The 12,734-nt window shown below is 40.4% G+C and overlaps 1 pseudogene; it reads right to left on the bottom strand.

Moving 5' to 3' along the window:
• Positions 1-7,138: 7,138 nt before the first annotated feature.
• LOC139475930 (toll-like receptor 4) lies at positions 7,139-11,509 on the bottom strand (annotated as a pseudogene).
• Between the last annotated feature and the right edge of the window lie 1,225 nt (positions 11,510-12,734).

The following is a 12,734-nucleotide window of genomic DNA, read 5'->3' as shown; positions in this document are numbered from 1 at the left end:
TGAACCCCCTTGGTAGAGTGACCACCTCTGGTGGGTTTGCATCTAAAAATAGAAACATAGAAACCCTTTTTGACAGCTCAATGGAACAGCTAAGACACTAGAGACTTACATAGGTAATTAAAGTTTTCCATCCACATTGACACTTGGGGCGGTCGGGTAGCCTAGTGGTTAAAGCGTGATATTGCTGAAATATTGCTAAAAGCGGCTTAAAACCATACTCACTCACTCACTCACTCACTCCCACTGACACTTGATTGGTATTGAAGTTGATTCATTGACTGTCATTGTTTCATTGAGTATTGCTGGATGCAGCGTTAGCAATAATCAAACATTTATTTTTTTATGAAACGTGTGTTTTGAGAAAAACATTGAATCATCACTGATTTTCAGTGATCTATTTATATAATTTTCATCCCGCTTTTGACTTGTACGCCCTATAGAATCTGTTTCGACATATAATCGAGACTGACTGATTATTCTCTGGCGTCGATGTTTTGAATTTCACAGTCTATTCTCTATGTGAAAGGCCCAGTTATTAACCGTTCAGGTCATTAAACGTTCACTAATTACTTATTAAGTCAATAACACAACCACCAAACGTCAACGCCAGAGAACGACACAAACGTTTAATAAGTGGGCGACATCCATACCATCATAAACAGATGCAGACCTTTTGCAGACAGTGATCTTGACCTTTCAAAGAGAGTAAACGATATTCCGGAAAAAAGTGAAATAATTTTGTGAAATATTAAGAGAACGTAAGATATGATGATGCAGTTCAAGCATATTTGTCATTATCATTATTTGTTAGTATGTTGTATGTTATACTTGAAAAACAAAAACAAATCGAAGACATATCTAAAAGCTACAATTTATCGATAATCGGTTTACTGTATGTTAGAGACTAGGTTTGAAAGATGATGAGCTTCGTCTTAGCAGGGATTACTTGAATATATCAGAAAACTACTTACTGTTTCAAGCTTTGGTGCTGGGTACGCTACGTGTATGTTGTATTTACTATTTACGAGAAATGTTGCCCTCGGTTAAACGTACACTATACTGTTAGATTATTGAACTAGCAGTTTCATATTTTCTTATCACACACGGAAAACTGGATCAGTTTGTGTACACATTTGAGATAACATTTATATCTATTCAAAACCAGCCAAATTAACGACACCATTGTATGACATTGTGAAGGTATATATATATTTAAATATACTTGTATATATTTGAGTACAAATTATAATAATCTGTCATTTTTTTTGTCTGTCAGGGATGAAATCTCGAATATTTTCTTATCGACCACGCTGTCTGATATGGTAGTCATCTTTGTAAAGCCATTCGAAATAAGAACATCGTTCTGATTGGATTTCATGTTTTCATCACAAGAGACACAAGTTGTGTTCTGCACGGGGCGGTGCAACAATCGAGCCAAGAACAGTTTGCTTGCAATGGCAAGGGTAGAAACTAGGCTTTGATATAGGCTAATGGACACTCTTGCCTCGGGGATTTATGAATTGTCATGTTATGTGTGAGATTCCACAGTAACGCTTGTGTATCATGCCAACTTCTTCTGTAAGTTATGTCCCTTAGCATCTTTTAATCACATAATCTGTTCACTGTTTAATCTTTTAATCAGTGATCATAGTATGGTTTTGTTGTAGTTAAGCAAAATACTGTGCGTGGTTGAAAGGTCAGGAACTTGGGAGTATACAAATGGTCTTCGGCGTTAAGAAACTGTCGGTGCAAAACCGGAATCAGCCTCTAGAAGGACCTAGATACCCACGGATGAACCAAGTATTGGTTTCGCTCAAATTTGTCAACATAATAACTGAACGATGCTATTCTATACATAACCCCTGAAGGAGACGTATTGGAACTGACATTCTGACCCACTTTAGTTCACGTGAACTATAAGATCCTATGAGCTTATAATCCGAAGTAAATGTTTACATTTTCGATATTTTGTTTGCAGACCTAAATGTGTATGGTCACATTAATGGAGTCTCTAAAACATCCTCAAGGATCTTGGTCTAAGTATGTGTTTGTGTCGTCTATATTTAGCATTGACACCTTTCAGTTATACAAGAAAACTAAAAACAATTTCTAAAATACTTTCAACAATGAACCCTTATAAAATGACAAGGCAAGAATACTTTTTGTATTGCAAAATAAAATGCAGCAGCTGTATTTTTACGCCCTTATATCTTTCCGAGATGTCATTGCTATAAGAGATGGCGTGGTTATCGGAGCAAGTGGTATTAAACCTCGATTAAGTACAATAAAGACCAATTAAGAAGGAAAGCTTTGAGGTACGCATGTATAAGGTAGTAAACCTGTTAACTTGTAAATCATCACTAATGCGCCATAACCGTATCCGAGTTGGCTGCTTGCGGCAATGTTTAACCAGGAAACGATTTCTATTAAAACAGTGTTTTATTTAATTCCAAATGTGTAACTCATACACGTTAAATATTTTTGCGACCTTCTTGTATATCCTGTTATATTTAAAGCAAACTACTGAAATATCTAAACGCATACCTTTCAAAACTTATTCCGCCCTTAATCAGCCTGAATTAACCTTACTCTAACCAGTTACAAACAACGATAAATGTATTTATGCCTTCCGTTGTTGATAAAATTGTCAAAGACAGGAGTTGACTATTCCGTTTGGACAATACGTTGCTGCAGTAACCGTATCTCTGTGCTACTCCCCTATAAAAGATGTTGATATTGACTATGCGCTGTCCCATAGTGTTTTCCTAATACAGGTCCCCGATTCAAATCTGTTATCGAACTTTATATGCTTCAGGCAAGTATATATGTCGTGATCTAACGGCAAATGCAACACGATTTACTTCCAAAGACACTGGCCTTCAAATACGAGTACTTATGTTGTAGATCGAGCAAAGAAAGCCCGGGGGTCGAAGACAGCCATGGGATTGGGGAAATTGGGGATGGCTGAGGAAAGTCTCGGGATAAGGTAAATTGGGGAGGTCTGAAGAAAGTCCGTAAGTGAGGGAAATTAGGGAGGGTTGTAGAAAGTCCTTGGATGAGGGAATTAAGGGAGGGCTGAAGAAAGTCTCGGGATGAGGTAAATTGGGGAGGTCTGAAGAAAGTCCGTAAGTGAGGGAAATTAGGGAGGGTTGTAGAAAGTCCTTGGATGAGGGAATTAAGGGAGGGCTGAAGAAAGTCCGGGGATGAGGTAAATTGGGGAGGTCTGAAGAAAGTCCGTAAGTGAGGGAAATTAGGGAGGGTTGTAGAAAGTCCTGGGATGAGGGAATTAAGGGAGGGCTGAAGAAAGTCCGGGGATGAGGTAAACTGGGGAGGGCCGAAGAAAGTCCAGGGGTGAGGGAATTTGGGGTGGGCTGTAGAAAGTCCGGGGGTGAGGGAAATTGGGGAGGGCTGAAGAAAGTCCGTAAGTGAGGGAAATTAAGGAGGGCTGAAGAAAGTCCGGGTATGAGGGAAATTAGGGAGGGCTGAAGAAAGTCCGTAAGTGAGGTAAATTATGGAGGGCTGAAGAAAGTCCGTAAGTGAGGTAAATTGGGGAGGGCTGTAGAAAGTCCGTGGATGAGGGAAATTAGGGAGGGCTGAAGAAAGTCCGGGGGTGAGGGAAATTAAGGAGGGCTGAAGAGTGTCCGGAAATTAGGGAGGGCTGAAGAAAGACCAGGGATGAGGTAAATTAAGGAGGGCTGAAGAAAGTCCGGGGGTGAGGGAAATTGGGGAGGGCTGAAGAAAGTCCGTAAGTGAGGGAAATTAGGGAGGGCTGAAGAAAATCCGGGGGTGAGGTAAATTAGGGACTGAAGAAAGTCCGGGGTGAGGGAAATTAGGGAGGGCTGAAGAAAGTCCGTAAGTGAGGGAAATTAGGGAGGGCTGAAGAAAATCCGGGGGTGAGGGAAATTAGGGAGGACTGAAGAAAGTCCGGGGGTGAGGGAAATTAGGGAGGGCTGTAGAAAGTCCGGGGGTGAGGGAATTAGGGAGGGCTGAAGAAAGACCAGGGATGAGGGAAATTAAGGAGGGCTGAAGAAAGTCCGGGGGTGAGGGAAATTGGGGAGGGCTGAAGAAAGTCCGTAAGTGAGGGAAATTAGGGAGGGCTGAAGAAAGTCCGGGGTGAGGGAAATTAGAGAGGGCTGAAGAAAGTCCGGGGGTGAGGGAAATTAAGGAGGGCTGAAGAGTGTCCGGAAATTAGGGAGGGCTGAAGAAAGACCAGGGATGAGGGAAATTAAGGAGGGCTGAAGAAAGTCCGGGGGTGAGGGAAATTGGGGAGGGCTGAAGAAAGTCCGTAAGTGAGGGAAATTAGGGAGGGCTGAAGAAAATCCGGGGGTGAGGTAAATTAGGGACTGAAGAAAGTCCGGGGTGAGGGAAATTAGGGAGGGCTGAAGAAAGTCCGTAAGTGAGGGAAATTAGGGAGGGCTGAAGAAAATCCGGGGGTGAGGGAAATTAGGGAGGACTGAAGAAAGTCCGGGGGTGAGGGAAATTAGGGAGGGCTGTAGAAAGTCCGGGGGTGAGGGAATTAGGGAGGGCTGAAGAAAGACCAGGGATGAGGGAAATTAAGGAGGGCTGAAGAAAGTCCGGGGGTGAGGGAAATTGGGGAGGGCTGAAGAAAGTCCGTAAGTGAGGGAAATTAGGGAGGGCTGAAGAAAGTCCGGGGTGAGGGAAATTAGAGAGGGCTGAAGAAAGTCCGGGGGTGAGGGAAATTAGGGAGGTCTGTAGAAAGTCCGGGGGTGAGGGAATTAGGGAGGGCTGAAGAAAGTCCGGGGTGAGGTAAATTAGGGAGGGCTGAAGAAAGTCCGGGGTTGAGGGAAATTGGGGAGGGCTGAAGAAAGTCCGGGGTTGAGGGAAATTGTGGAGGGCTGAAGAAAGTCCGGGGTGAGAGAAATTAAGGAGGGCTGAAGAAAGCCCGTGGATGAGAGAAATTGGGGAGGGTTTTGCTCATCATTTGCTCTTTGATTGTACACCATTCCGCACATTTCCACAAGTGATAATTAGCATTGTTGTGTGTGTTTTGTAAATTGTGTTCCTCACGCCGAAGACCCGGCGGGTTCGATTCCCTATCTAAGTACAAAATGTGGGTCCCCATTTCTCGGGTTCCACGATGGGATATCGCTGTGCTACTGCTAAAAGCGGCGTAATACATTCTCACACACCCACTCAAACCAAAAGATACATATGGTCTCAAATAATTCATTTATTGTCTGGGTTTTGTTTTAAAAGAGGGGGTGTGGGGGACCGGGAAGCCCAATTGGTTAAAGCGATCGCTTGTCACGTCAAAGAACCGGTTTCGATTACCCACATGGGTACAATGTTTGAAGCCTATTTCTGGTGTCCCCCATGGTGATATTGCTGGGATATTGCTAAAGCTGGCGTAAAACAATACTCATCCAGTCACTCTCTTAAAAAAGACTTAAACAGCTAAGAAGTTTGTTTGTCAACGCGATATTTTCATCAATTCTCTGGAAGGACTCTTGAGTTATTTTGTCAACGCCCAGTCTGAAACAAGTTTCCTTAAATTATTTCCTGTTGGGTATTCTTGGATTAAAATACATGCTAATACCTAACGACCTAATCGGTGCGCGAATCAATGTTATGCACGTTTGCTTCATAAATAAGGCTGCGCCCATTTCTTCCACAATCAACCCTCCTGTTGTTATTTTCCCCACACTTCGGCATTGAATGTAGGCATAAGCGAGATTATAACAAGTTAGTGTTATAATAGTTTATGAGGCTTTACTGCATTTCTTTAGTCGGAAGGAGTTATTTCCCTTTCATGACTTTCCCATTCTTCTGACACACAACGGACTGCTGTTTTCACCATGGTTTGTTAACAAATAATGTCTTCCTAATATGTCCCGTACTTGAGAAAACTGCGCTCAAATGACGTTGGATCAATACAGAGGCGTTTTATGACTGTATACTTCAACTTATTTCTGCGTCACACATACAGTGAGAAAACAATTAAGAAAAGATAGGTTCACGTGAGTATTAGTATATAAAGGTTTCTTTCGGGACCCGGATGATGTAAGTAGTATTGGTGTCATTTTTAATAACGAAAGCAGGAACACACTATTAAAGACGTTTAAGATTATTTCACCCATATAGCGACGACGTGATGCACGTGTATGTGTGTCTACTTTTCTAGTCTTGACGTGTGTCAGTTTTACAGTTTAACATGGATACCCCACTTAGACACACCATTCTGAAACCGAGTCGACAAGTCCCTGTTTTATCCCCTTTATATAAAGCGCCAGACAGGGTAACAAGTACCATATTTTATTGTCTTTTGGTTTGAGGCGGCCAGGGGATCGAACACCAACAGACGCTCTATCAATTATACCAGGGATTTACCTGAGGGACAGAGTTAATTTCATTATTATAAAAAAACCTGCTTTTGCTGACCTTTAACCTTGTCACATATACATATAGTCGTATTAATGTAGAATCATTATGTTTTTACGTGTACAGTAATGATGAAAGAGAAATAAAACCTTAATGTTCATGTACTTGATCTGCAACTCAAATATTTCTAAGGTGCTGAACGAAAAGATCCTCGAAATAGTATTATTATTACCTTGGCGATTTAAAACCAAGACAATTATTAAAGATTCCAGAAATATTATTTTCTAACACTGTCTCTCATATTGTGAATACTTAGTGACACGATAAAAACTATCGTCGGAAAGGACAATATTGTAAATAATGTTCGGAAGTTATTTGTTCATGTATATCACAAAGCCACGGGGTCCAAAGTAGAGAAAACAGTGTTCACCGCGGAAATGTGGTAACCTGCAGACTTAACCAGGGAACTATCTCACGATACAGTCAGTAAATGTAGGACTACATGAAACATGTGTCAATATGTTGGTTAAACATCCGGAATATGAATCACTGCTAATATGACATGATGACCCGGAAATATTGAGAGCAGAATCGTGAGATTCACCCAGCAAATATAAAAAAATGTGGCCTGGGCTCCGAAATCAATGCGTACTCGAGAGAAAAAAGAACTGAAACTAATATAAAAATATTTTTTATTAGGGCATTCATAATTTCACAAGTTTAAAAAGATCTTAAAAATTCCTGAAATGATAACACTATTATGATGTAAGACACCAATGTTTACTGGCTATATGACATGAGAATAGGGAAGAAATGACAACCCAAGTAGACACACTTGAGCACACAGTGTTAGTTATAACCACAATTGGCACCCTGGTCCAGAATGGATTTAAAAGATTCAACACGTTGACCTTCTTTTATTATTCAGAAGGCATAATACTTCCATTTCATAGACTGAACATGTGAGGTTTTGTTGGGGCATTGAGACTTTTGAACCGATTCTTTTCACAAAACGAGTGACACTTCCATATATTAATGAAATAACTGACCACATTGGACAAACAAATGCATGTTAGTCTCAGGTTGTATGTGCAAAAGACATGATATCATATCCACAGATCAGCGAGTAATCGTTTTCTTTATATTTCTGATTCAGTCATGATACGCTGACTAACGTCTCTCCAAAGTCTCCCCTGATCGTCCATGTACTTCTTTACATAGAAGATGTGTCTCTCCTCCACAACATTCAGCAGGGCCGGGGAGATGTCCCCTTGTCTCACGTCCTCATACAGCACAAGAACGACACTTCCTGCGGGTAGTATAGAGGAGGAATACACAACACGATTAACAGTAAAGCTACACCATTGATCTTCCAGAAATGATCTGCTTAGAATTAGGAGCGTTTTCCAACTGGAATCTATACCGTTGATGATGTCGTCAGCTATTTGTCCTCCAGGGATGGTGTCTCTGTCCTTCAGGAAGAGTTTGACTCCATGTCTGTCTTCCAGGTGCTCTCTCATAGTGTGACAGATGTACTGATAATCGCAGTCACTGTAGCCGATGTAGGCATCGTTTGGAAAGTCAGTACGCTTTGGCGGTTTGGCAACATTTACCAACCCAAACATCCGGTAAATGATGTTTAGGAGTAATGTCTTTCTCTGGTTTATCAAATAGATTAGAATCATGAATAATATAATCAGTGCAAAGGCAGAAACAGATAGTGACAGCCAAGTTGGTCCGGAACATTTTCTCCATATTTCATCATAATGATCATAAATATAAGATGGAGGTGTAATATGGCCACTATCAGATACACAGGTATAAGCATCTCTGCTTTCAACTTTCACATCTGTGTGGAACAGCCACAACACAAAGCCTAAATTCTCACATCCGCAGGACAGAAGGTTGTTGCCAAGGTTCAACGTGAAGTTATTTGTTGCTGCTAGGGAATCAAACAGGGTCCTCTCTAACTCTGATAACACAGGCAGTGAGTTGGAACTGAGGTCAATACGTTGCAGAGACGGAGTTGTTGTGATGTCAAAGGGAATACTTTCAAAACGGTTAAAAGATAAATCAATAGCAGTCAGTTGATTTCCAGAAAATATCTTAGGATCCATGACTGCTAAATCATTGTGACTGAGGATAATATTTTTCAAGTTACGTAATGGCAAAAACATCTGACGTCCCTGATGAAGAAGAAAGTATTTGCTAAAGCCAATCTGAGACATCGTGAGAGTTCTTAGGCCTGGGAAAGATTTCAAGAAATCAGGATTCATGTTGGTAAAGTAGTTTCCAGAGATGTCTAAATCAGTGAGATTCTCCAAACCATATACATTATATTGGAAGGCATACCATCCGTTAAATTCAAAGTTAATACTTTTGAGCGATACAGCATTTAACACTTCAATGTTACTGTTTATGTAGCCTATGTCACTCAGCGTGCCATGGATATAAAGGTACTTTAGTTTTGGAGGTAAGGGGATCTTGAATGTTGGTACCGACAACAAGGAGTTGTGTTGAGGCATTGATGAGAAGAACTCGTTTCTTCTCAAGTGATTTGTAATATTCACAAACACTAATTGAGGCGCAAAGACAAGTTGGAATAAAATAATCCTGTCTCCTAGCAAATCATTATCAGACAGGTCAATATGTACAAGGCACTTTGAGAAACTTGAATTTGGTTTTAAAAGAGAAGAATCAATCCATGCTATTTTGTTTTTCTTCATCGAAAACTGCTCAACGCATACATCTTGTATATTATCTAGCACTTCACCTGTAAGAATTCTTTGTTCAACAGTACCAGACCTAAAAAGAAGGAAGTTGTAAATTTCATCAAGTAAAATACGTGTCAGGTTTAGCCCATTTAAACCATACATAGATGTAACAGCTTCTACTGGGCTCACTAATTTACCATGAGAAAGATTCAAATCCTTGAGGCTTTTCAAATGGACAAATGACATTTTATGTACAGCTTCTAATGGGCAACTACGAAGATCAAGGTCTTCAATTGGGATGTGTTTAAAAGATCGGAACGTATCGTTCGACACTCTTTGAATCTTGCAACCATTAAACCCCAAAAGAAGCCTTTTGAGACTGGTCATTTTGGCAAACCCAGATCCAAAGGTGGAGGTTTCAAATGTGTCAATTTTCAATTCAACAACACTCCTGAGTTTACCGAAAGCAGTTTCTGGATAGCTACCCTCCGACTTTCGATCATTGTTGTGCAGATGGAATTCTGAAGTTTCTGTAGAGGAAGGAAGACATCATCTGGGTAGCTGGTGGAATCGAGCATCAGATTGTTGTTCTGCAAGAATAGCTCCTCTAAGCTGTTAATGCTTTCAAATGTCCCATTTTGTAGCTTTGATAACTTATTGTTGGAGACGTCCAGGTATTTCAAGGAACTGTTGGGTTGAATGTGCAACACGACAATGTGATTGGTACTCAAATTGAGCGATGTTGTATTTTGGGGTAGATCATTTGGTACATTGGATAGGTTGTTGTTGGAACAGTTAACAAATATCCCTCCATACTTCACGTCATGACGGAACGTACACGCCCAAATTACTCCTCCAGAGAGACAGACAAAAAATAATAGTATGTTGTTTTTCATCTCCAGGTTGTCTGAAATAGAACAAACAATATTGTAAGTATCATAAATGAGCTGTCGGATTTCACAGCCATCACAATCAAGACTTTAACGTGTCAATATTTACACCATTTTTGGGCGGCAGTTACATGTATCTTCAAATAAATGGATAGTGAAAAACTGTCATTGCTCAAAATGTCATCGATTTTCTGCCGGGAATGTGTTAGTATCCAAGCACTCTGGCCTAATCTCTAACAACTACAGTTAGGACGATATGTGCTAGTAAGATATCAACGGGTCATTAAATCTACCCTTGTCACAGTCTGGTGACCGCACACCGCTCCCTCACTATATTTCCGACACCACTTGGCAAAGTCCGGCGGTCGTCGTCGTACAGTGTCATTATATTCATGGTTAAAGAATTAGTGACCCTGCTATTCCACTCTCTTGTGACTTAATGTATCGACTTGATGTTTGTTATCTCCCATATGTTCGCTATTCATGTGTTGAAAATGTTTTTTTGTAAAACTATGATTTTCAAACATTAGGGGAATTCATATATATACTCGACCCGTGAAGATTCCGGGGTAGAATAGGTCCTCAGCATTCCATGCTTGCCGTAAAAGGTGACTATGCTTGGCGTAAAAGGCGACTAACGGGATCGGGTGGTCAGGATCGCTGACTTGGTTGATGCATGTCATCAATGCCAATTGCGTGGATTGATGCTCATGATATTAATCACTGGATTGTCTGGTCCAGACTCGATTATTTCCAGACCGCCGTCATATAGCTGGAATATTGCTGAGTGCGGCGTTAAACAACAAACCACCACCACCCACCCATATGTACACTCAGATATTTCTCATGTATTTATGATCATTTTTGCCTCCAAAATAAGTGTACATAGCTTCTTGTAAATCTTTAATCATACCTTTGGATAGCTTGTGTTATTTTGATACTTACATCTTCAGTATGGATATAGTAGTTAATTTGTTATTCGTGGTTAGAAACACACGTTGGCTAAGGGCCTCAGACTCTTGTATTCCACGGCTGTCAGGGAGAGAATGTCCTCTCTGACTCCCTGAAGTCCGTGCGCAATATTTTACTGGGTGGTCGCTTCTAAACTCAGGTTTCGTTACTAAGTGATTTGATCTAGTACTGACTTACTCTGGTATTAAGCTAAATTCAGAAACTAGGAAGTTTTTCTAGCAATCTGTGGATAACCGACCTTCCCGTAATTGTCAAGCTTTGGGGGAATTTTAGTATTCCTTGCTCAGTCAAAGTGACAGAATCTTTAGTCATTTAGACTAGTTTGATATTCAGACGTTCTCGTCAAAGTGACATATTTTTGGGACAGGCCGTCTGTGTTTTTTTATTCCCCGTTATTAAACCAGTCGGGGTTATTCACTCTTTTGAGTGTTGAGTTAATTACGTCAGTTGTTAATTGGTCGCAGCCGCTTGTGTGTTTGTTCTGATATAATTTATCAGAGACCTTTGTCAGCGCAAATTGGGCATTTTTATCCGTTTATTATCGTCTATTGGTACAATTAGTTGTTAATATTAAACATGTTAACATATTACCATGTTTTCTTTAATCTTGTTTAATGACACCCATGGTTATTGGAACACAGCGCCTTGACATGAGACAGCCTTATTTTGAAAGGGAGAAAACCTATTATTGTGTCGTTACATTGGTTTTTGGACTTTTCCTTGAATAACTCCATCAGAGATTTACATAACGCCACTGTTGGGGGCTGAAACTAAATACGTTTTGCTTGGACCTTGCTCACACACTTCGTGTCCTTCATCCTTAACTCTCATGTTACAATAAAAAATACATCGTGTTCACCTGACCTAGAAATATTAAGTCGTGGTCTTCAGATATCATGTTCTGTGTTCAATTCGACAGTTGCAGTTGTTACACCGTGATCACAAACAAACGTACAAAGTCGTTGCATTGAAATATTAAACTGACTGCAGTTCCCCAATATTTTAGCATTTTCTCATATACAGATGTGACACTGGTGTCTCATGTTTGTCGTAAATGCGGATCGGATAGTTGGCTGTGTGACTTGGCTGAAAGCGTATTCGTAACCTGATGGCACGGATCAACTATCATGTTTTCGGTTACTGGTTTGCCTGGTCCAGACTTCCTTGTTACAGGCAGCTGTGATATAGATTGGAATATTGCTGATGACATGCACCTTCTCAATACTTGAATACGCCAGAAACCTATGATCGTGGGTTTGAATCACAGTGTGGCGGAAATAAATCACTCCCATTACACTCATTTCACTGTCTTAAGACAGAATCACACCACAGCGAACTGATCCTACATGTAGAAGTAACACACACTCGAGTGAAATTATCCTAGGATCCAATTCTTCCCCTCTCAGGACCAAAACACTCCATTCGGAATACAATCAACCCCCTTAGGATCAAATCACTTTCCCCGGACAGAATGCAAAATACACATTTATTTATTTGGAAATGCTGTAATTCAAAGGGGTACAAAACGCCACAGTCGTTATCATTGTATCTTGTATCCTGTGTGTATGTGATGCAGGTGTGAGTGGTATTCAAATGATGACTAACTATGTTTTCCTCCTATGAAATACATTGTTATTAAGTTCTATTTTCAAACTTACTGCGCATAATTGTAATCACCTAGAGGAAACGAAAACCACGAGTCACATTTATTTCCCAGTAAAGTTAATCAATAGCGTATATTTTCGGCAAATATATATATATATTTTGATTAAAGTACATTAAAGTAACATTATTTGGAACGTTTGAAAAATTGCTCATC

The sequence above is a fragment of the Haliotis cracherodii genome, unplaced genomic scaffold, assembly GCF_022045235.1.
Source record: "Haliotis cracherodii isolate W230 unplaced genomic scaffold, xgHalCrac1.p SCAF_3, whole genome shotgun sequence".
In the NCBI taxonomy this organism is placed as follows: Eukaryota; Metazoa; Mollusca; class Gastropoda; order Lepetellida; family Haliotidae; genus Haliotis; species Haliotis cracherodii.
The sequence above is the reverse complement of the archived record's forward strand: the minus strand, read 5'-3'. Positions and strand labels throughout refer to the sequence as shown.